Consider the following 9,006-nt stretch of genomic DNA (forward strand, 5'->3'; position numbering starts at 1 on the left):
GACTCTATTCTGTAAAAGCTCACAGCTAATAAGTAGTTTAGGGTTCACTGATATCATCACTATTACAGCTTAATCAACCCTGTTCACTCAATCTGGGATCAACTGACTTCAGGTGAGATTGATGCTGCGCAGTTGTACCATATACCGCTCAACTCTACCCCACTCAGCTGACGGTCAATAGTTGGAGTTTCAGTCACAGCAAAGGCACTGCAGTGTGACTCACTGAGTGTGATGAGCATAATCTACACAAACATTAGAAAATAAAAAGTAAACGTGCAGCTGAAGAGGATGAACAGCGTGTTGGATTAACTGATCTGCAATCAGTTTGGTTTAGTGTTGCTTTTCCTGTCCCTTCCTGACAAACGGAGGTCCAACCTAAACAACAGGAGACGCTTCCATCTCAGAATTCCTTGCAAAAGTATTTAAATGAAGACACACCTACAACTAACAGCACTTCATTCTACGGAGTGGTGTCGGTGAATTTCTCTGAGCGACAAAAGCCCCAAAAATCTAATTTATTTATCTGTCATACAATTGCATGCTCATATTGTTTGCTATGCACGCAATTCTGCTTAGCTCTTGAGGAAACTGGGTATTATTTGCAGGCTTAAGTCAAAGCTCCGCCTCAGGATTGGCCCATATGTCACTACTTTGATCTTTTTTGTTATGTGGCCTAGTTTGCATTAAGACCCCATCCTGGACCTGTGTGAGGTTTTCTTCCTGATTCCTGAGTTTTTACTCCCCGGAGACAACAAGTGGACTTTTTTTGGTAGTTTTTGTCTTTACAATCCAGCATATATTTCATCTTACTCTTACTATGGTACAGTAGATGGTATTTATTATGATTTGGCACTGACACTAACCATCCCCAACTAAACTGATTGACTTCCTGGTTTAAAACATTACATTTTACATGTATATATATTTTTTTATCTCAAAAAAAAGAAAAGCTTGCTACTAGCATGCTTACCGACACATCCGATCAGAGCTGTATGATATCAGCGTCAGGTTGGAAGAGTCTAAGATTTGACACCTATAACTTAACAGTTATCTTTAGGCTAAGCTCCGGTGAACCAGCCGGAGGTGAGATGGCACTTGATCACAGTCAGGGTTTGGTGTTTGATTTCCTCTTTGGCGAGCCTTATTAAAAATGTATCTGCTCTTGTTACCGCTGCACGACAGGGTCTGCTCAGCTCTGCAGATATTTCTGCCCACGTGTTCGTTATCGATGAGCTTCTCCGAGCCGAGTCAGCAGTGTTACAGTGACAGCACGTCAGGCAATTACACAAAGTTTTGCTCTTAAAAACATTCGAATCCAGGTCTTGGAGTCAGTTTAGATGCATTACTATATCTCCTTCTACTTTCTGTACTGTGAAAACCCACATTCGCTCATATTTCTTTTAACCCCCTCTGGAACATTTGCTGCATTTATCCTAGTGCTGTGATTCGCAACCTGTTTTAGAACCTTTTCATAAAATCTGGGCTCCTAAATTCTTATTGATTCTTTTGCGGTGTTGTTGTTTCCAGTATTCACAGCAAGGATTCCAGGAGTTTAAAAATGACCAACCAATGCTGGAAGTGTAGGTCTTGCCAAACACTACTGCAGGCTTTTTGCTTCTTTTCTGCTGCTTTTCCTCTGCGTCTCTGAGATTAGCTGCAGAGAAGAGAGTTGGTTTAACCTTCACTAATTCGATACAGAAGCTTATAGAGAGAGGCCTTTGTGTTTAATCTCAAAGTAATTAACAAATTCTCATTATGCAAATTCCTTTCAGCTTCCAGAATGCCGCTGCTTTCTTTTGGCTTTGCTAGCAAACTTCCAAGCAAGTCAGGTGTATGTGCACTGTAAGAGCTGCCTGGATATTTGGATTTCAACCCTTGAAGGTTCACAAGCCCATGCCGGGACCCCTGTTGTTATTGCAGCTGTAGTTTCTCCTAATACTGAACCATCAATTATCTGTTGCGCCTGTTTAGGAAATCAATATCTTCTACAGCCCAGAGTGTCATCCATGTCTTGACCAACAATCCAGCAACAGCCTGAAAACTAAAAGAAATAGGAGACGCTGGAGAACCGGGAACTTTTTTTCTGCCACTTTTGATTAAAAAAAACAAAGCTATAAATAATAATCAAACTTCACTTTGACCTTTATGTAGGTTATTGAGATGAAAGATGGTGACAACATCTGTTAAGCGCATGCATCCCTTCCCTCTTCCTGTTCCCTTTCCTTTTTTTTCCTGGTATAATAATATTTCATATTGAATTTTTGAGCATGTTCTTTGAGCTGCTGATTATGCTGACTCACATCCCTATTTCCCCACAGGGATCAATCCAGTCTAACATGACAGTCATCATCTGCATCATCTGTTAAATAATATAGACATATATATAATTATCAACAGAAATTTGAAGCTAAATGGCATCAAGTAGGATATAATAATATCTGAGTCTAAGTCAAGGCTTCACACAGTGTGTTTTTGATGGAAAACTACAATAGCATGCCGATCCACACGGTCAGTACATTTGCACATTTAGGGTCCCATCAAAGTGGCTCTGAAATTTCCAAATCTTCCCTCACAATCCGAAAAGTAGCAATGGCATTCGGTCTCGAATAAAAAGGAGATGAGACTAAACGCCAGGAGGAAAAAAAGATTTCAGAGTTCAAAGATAACTCCTTCCATCGCGGAGAGTGCAGGGAAGATGGAGGAAGGGAAGCACGCTTTATCAGGCAGAGATGGCTAATAATAACCAAATCTGTTATCGCAGCGACTTCTGGTTTTAATATTAGATTGGCTGCTCAAGTCTCTGTTTGTATATATATATACATGTAAGATCAGGATGAGTCACTAAGAAAACTGTGATATAAAGGAAGAGGATAAGCTATCTTTATAAGTCACAGCTCTGGGAAGCTTGGTTTTCTGAGTCTTTCTGTTTTGCTCAATAGCACTTTGTCAATAGTTACACCTTAACGCCACAGGCAAAGTCTTTTCCATTTTTTTCCCACACTAATCCAATCAGGACAGTTATAGGTTTCACTGCTGGACAATGACATCACTGAGCTCCCCCTCTAAACCTGCCACCTAAAGGAGATTGATGTCCCTGCAGGAGCTAAGTGCTCCTGCAGCCAGCCAGTCAGGTTCATCTAATCAGGATTGGCTGGCTTAGTGCAGACGGACAGCTAATCCACAGCTGATCCCAGATCACCTAAACACATTCTTGCTTTAAGATGGTTACTGAGATGACTCACTCAGAGGTTTTTCACATCTCTTAACAACATCAGAGGACGGTTATGTGAACCTAACATCCCCAGTCGATTATATTACAAATAACTAAATCAGAAACTTAGAGCGTCTGTGATTTTTACAGAATAAAAAAGTCGTCCTCCCTGCAGGTCCCTGTACCAGGACAGGTTCTATCTGTTATAAAAACGGCTTCCATTTTTCAAAGGTTGTCAAGCGCTCAATGAAGAAGCCACGTGTCACTGCTCTGACTGATAGCCGCCTGCTTTGTTTTATTTCTGTTCCATCAAACTGAATCAAGCTGCATTTGTTTAGAACATTTTTGTGAGTGTCACAGAGTGATTGTTCTTGTAAGGATGCCATTCAGTTTCTGATTTGTGGCTTTGGCAGAAGCATAAATGTCAGTTTTTGTTGGAGTTTTTCCAATCTTCGTCTGCTGTGCAGATGAGGACGAGGAAGTGGATACGTGTCACTTCTCCATGAAGCTAAAGGTTTTGACCTTTTTTCATTGAGGACATTTTCTCAGGTGGGTAAAAATATTGTCTCGTTTAAGGGTTCACGGTGCTTTCCTTCATAAATCAGTTATTTGGATCATTTTGTGTTTGGACTGGTACTTCAATAGTGGGGACGATGTTTAACAAATCTTCAAATCAAACTCTTATCTGCTCTCCTGCTCTGCAGTCCCCACCTTGCAGCATCCTTCTCCTTCTTGTCCTAGTACATTACCCTGAAAAGGCACCATCAATACTTCTTAATCGAGGGGTCAATGCCACCTTCCTCTTTAACCTGATGAAAGTGGTGAGATCCCCATATCTGCAATACGGCAAGCTAATGCAACTCCTTCCTTCCTTCCTTTATTAGAACAAACAGACAGTGATGGAAAATAATGAATTACATTTACTCAAGTGCTGCACTTAATGACTTAGCTACATTTCTCCATTACTTACTTTTCAGATTACAATGCATGACGCATTTATAAACGGACACATTGCTGTGAATCCAACAAACAGTCACATAATCAACTCCGTATAGACCCAATAGTCAAATCAAGTCAAATCTATAAACTGACTGATAAAAGAAGATCTTGTTTTAATGTAGCATTACTACTTTTACCCATAATCTTCACCCCAGACTCACAACTAGGAGCAGAAGCATTAAATGGCTCCAGTGTTTATCCAGCACTAGACTGAATGCAGTGCGATGGGTGTGTGGATGCTGCAGCAGAACTCTTTTCTTTCACTGACTCGGTTCACACTGGCCAAGAGGCTTGTTTAACTCAAATCTGCGTGATCTGGCTGGATGATCACCATTTAAAAGTGAAGTCAGCAGCCTTTTCACCTCTGACCTCTTTAGCAAAACGCTGCTGTCTGCATCTTTCCTCCTGCACCGCCGTCTTTCTGTGCGGTGCTTTTGATGCAGTGGAAGTTAAAGAAAAATCAAGTGTCTTGTCAGTGTTTCTCAGCCTAGAAACACTGATGTTTACTAAAACCAATGTGATGCAACATTTACAGCTACTAACCAGCCTTACGTGTGAAACAATAACTAACAACCTACTGAAACTGGACAGCAGTGGCGTTACTCTGCTGCTGTGGCTCTCCTAGTTTTCCTGAGACAGCATTTCTCCCCCCTTTTTCCTCCAATCACGTGCCTCCTTTCTCTAGGAAGCGTGGAGATGCAGATGAGAGGAGGGGAAGCTAAAAATATCATCACTTCATTCTCCACCCCACCCCAACCCCCCGTGCACAGAAAACAGAAAGCAGCAATGAGAGCAGCCAGGATGTGAGAGATGCTCTTTGAGGCTAGAGTCTGCAGGTGAATCCGGGACATTAAAAAGTAGTCATGTGTGTTTGTACACAAGTGCATTGCTTAATTTATAATGTTGATTGAAAATGCTTCTTCCCACTTCATGCTGAAAGATGCTGTATTTGGATACATCTTTGAGAGCTTGTTACAGTCATTAAAATAGTCTCGCCCCCCTAAATCTGCTGAGCTGTACTCTGCTTATGTAGAGCTTTTGTTCTCAGACATTGTGTTTATGTGGGTGTGTGTAATGTTCAAAAGCATCTATAATCATAGTTTAAAGCATCATAATCACAGATTAGCTCAAGAAATCCAATCTTTAAGTCTGTTTTTCTGCACATGTGTTCAGACAGGCACATCTCAGACTACTGCTGACAAACTGACTGAAATATAATAAAAAAGGCATCCACCCTGCATATCAGTGGCATCTCTCCCAGGCAACATTAGTGTGTGTTTTGCCATGTGAAGCAGCAGATGCGTCACTTCTGCCTTCAGCCAGTAAGTTTACCGTCAGCGAGGACATTCAGATGTGGTCTGCAGGCTGTGAGCTCACTTTGAGACTCTTTAAAAAAAGCCTAAGAACATGCTTGCGGTCTTATTGTATTATACTTATTGATTAAGCTTAAAAGCCAAAATGCAGGCTGATAGGCTGACACAATGCAACTGCACTGCACAGTTTTCAGTAGGCTCCTGTATAAGATTTGAAACAGCAGCTAAACCAGATGAAACTCTATGCATTTTTCATATGTGTTTCATATGTGCTTTCATCCATATCCTTCATTAGCTGCACATAATTAAAATATATAAAAACGATATTTATGATTTAGTCTGTTTTTTTTCTTGTGAATGAATGAACATATCATTCAGTACTTACTCCCAGAGATCTGACTCAGTGTTTTACCTCAGCATTGGAACACAACAGTCCTCCATATGGCTGCCGCGTTTCACGGATTAAATACTCCTGTAATCCTGGTATTCGGATTGTTGAATGATTCTCTGTGCCGACCTTTAGTTATGTCATGATGCTTATTTGAATATTAACCTATTAAATGTGTAACCTATTAAAAAAAGGTTTAAACCCCCCCACATGTTTCATATGTTTACTCTCGTGCAGTGTGCTCTACGTGTGTTTGTAATGTATTCCACTGATCCTGCCTCAGATCCATTCAAACCTGTTTTCTTCATTTAACCCATCGGACAGTGTGAAACGCCTTTTCCCGCAGGACAGGCCGTGAGTCAAGCCAGAGATCCAGGACAGCAGCAGCAGCAGCAGCCCTCATCCATCCACACAGATAACAACAATCAGCCTGTTTTTACGGGTTATTCTGAAGCCGGTTTATGGTTTTCACAATGGAAACAGCTGTTAAGGCAGGCATCTCACGTCAAGGCTTCTGTCATCTGAAATATGCTGCTGGATGATTAAAATAAACTGCAGCTGAGACACTAAATGCGCTAAATTTAACGTACGATTTTATCTCCATTAACTCCAAAATTAATAAAGAAAGAAAACCCACCTTTATTTCTATCTGGCTGCTATCCTCCACGTCCAGCACCCGCAGAAACACCACCACTCACTGTCAAGTCGGAATGGTTGCGCGACACAACATCCTGTTGGCTTTTTCAAAATAAAAGCAGATTGGTTTAAACGGTACAAAGTGCTTGAAAGATAAAGACGATTCTGATTGACTGAGTAACTGATCCGACTGTATTTTTTTTACTATATATATATATATATATATATATATATATATATATATATATATATATATATATATACAGAAGTGTTTGTAAAGATCAAAATTTACAACAACATGGACAATTCTTTGTAATGTGAAGAGAAAAAACGCACAATCCTACATCAGAACCGACATGCTTTTCTTCCTTTGCAAGACCTGGTACCCGGTGAACTTTTTAAACAGGGTTGGAAAGTACTCAGACCCTTTACACAGGCAAATACCTCAGCTTTCTGCATTAAGACTGTTACATAAGTGTGTATGCGTTATGAGGTACGTGTATTTGTAGTAGTAAAGGTCAGGATGCAGGAAAATAATAATGAAACAACGAAATTAATTGACAGAAATGAGAAGCCACAGCGCTGGTTTTAAAATCGTACTTTTTTTTTTTTATTCCTATATCTCACGTGATTATGAAAACAGTTACTTACTATTTAGTCGAGTGACATGCCTCAAAAACCAACTTATCTCATTTAACTGCGTCCATCGGTTGAAAAAACTGTTTCATACACGCAGTTGTTATCCCAGCGATTGGTAAATAAATAACGGATATCTAGGGTCTTTTTGAATAAACAACGTCTTTGAGCTTGGCTTTTATTTTGAAAAGGGAAAGAACGAGTTCCAGTCGTTTTGTAACTCGGGTTGTGAAGGCGACATAAATGAATGACAAATGGGCGTGGTTTAGGGGTACGAGAAGGATTGACGTCCTGTCTAACGAATCCGGATCCGTAATCAGCGTCCTGAAATATTCCACCTCAAACACTGAAGCGGTCTTTTATTATTGATGAAAGCTGCCGGAGAGGCTGAATTATTGATTACGGGGTCAGCAGTAACCACTGAGTCCATTCCCACCCAATAAAAGACACCGGTCCCATAATGCACTGCAAAACCATCACACTCATATACGTTTCATACGGATGCGTTGTAAGGTACAACGCCTGTTTCATAAGGCAGCTGTAAGCGCTGCAGAGCGGATTTTATAAAGTAACAAGAAACTGATTTTAAGCACAGCTGGATCTTTTATACTGAAAGCATGTCACTGATTATTAAAGAATAGCCTACATTTAGTAGAAAATTGCGCGTGATGATGATGTCACTGGAATTAAACAATTGCCATTCAGTATTATTTTTTGTTTTGTTTTTTAACTTGTTAATTATGCTTAGTATCCACAGAAAGAGCAACGTTCTTTATCTTAGTGTTTAACTGTTTACATTTATGAGCCAGTGAGCTGAAATGAGACACAATAACATTTTTAAAAGGATAATAAGGATAAAAAAAATAGAAATGTTGCTTTCCTTTAGTCATGAAAATAGGCATATGTACATATAGCATGCCACATAGTCACCTAATTGTGTTTTAGTCCCAACAGCCCTTTATCTGTGTCCAAGGCAAGAGAAAATACAGTTGTAGGCACCGTGTTAGTATTCTTGCGGCTGTCAGTTTCTTCTGCCACAGTTTCTGCTGTGCTGTTACTATGTCAGCAGGTGACATCATTTTACTGGGAAAACCTGTTTGCTGGAGAGGAGTAACAGCTTGTATCCACATTCTGTTTAGAGATGACCTGCTGCCTGAAACATGGTCAGCTGTAAAGTCGATTCAGTGTTATGGTCAGTGTCTTTTTATGAGCATGTATTAATGCACTTATGTTGCTGTTATTTTCTTCCTTATTAAATTCCACAAACACACTGCAAGTGTTCCTGAGCGGACAAACGCGTCTTTTAAGTGACAGCTGTGCAACAACTGCATAAACGATTTTCAGCAAAGTGAAAATGCGGTTAATCGTCAAGTTTCAATGCTTCATGTATTGTATGTAATTTTCATGTTTTTGTATTTAGACACAACCATCAAATCAGTTTTTTCCCAACAAGCTACACGTCCTCATCTAAACCTAACACCTAATGTTCTCATTTATTTTACTGTATTTTGTTGTCAACTGACTGCTTGTCTGTGAAAAATGCTTTATAAAAAAAACCTGCACTTTACTTATCTATTTGCTATTGTATGTAATCTATATAATAGTAATATCATATATATAGCATGTAGTCTATATAATAGTAATATAATAATACAATAGTAATAAGTAGTTTACATCAGCGATCAAAATATGGCTTTCATTTCACAATTTTTCTTTATTTATATAAACATAATTGGAGAACTCAAACAGTGTCCTATCCTTGGTAACGACTGAGTGAAATATTAATGTGTTTTTTATCGCTACTGTTTGCACCTGCAAGTGTT

This window comes from Diplotaxodon limnothrissa, linkage group LG15, assembly GCF_057381915.1.
Source record: "Diplotaxodon limnothrissa isolate DT_005_m linkage group LG15, D_limnothrissa_male_GT1.1, whole genome shotgun sequence".
NCBI classification, from domain to species: Eukaryota; Metazoa; Chordata; class Actinopteri; order Cichliformes; family Cichlidae; genus Diplotaxodon; species Diplotaxodon limnothrissa.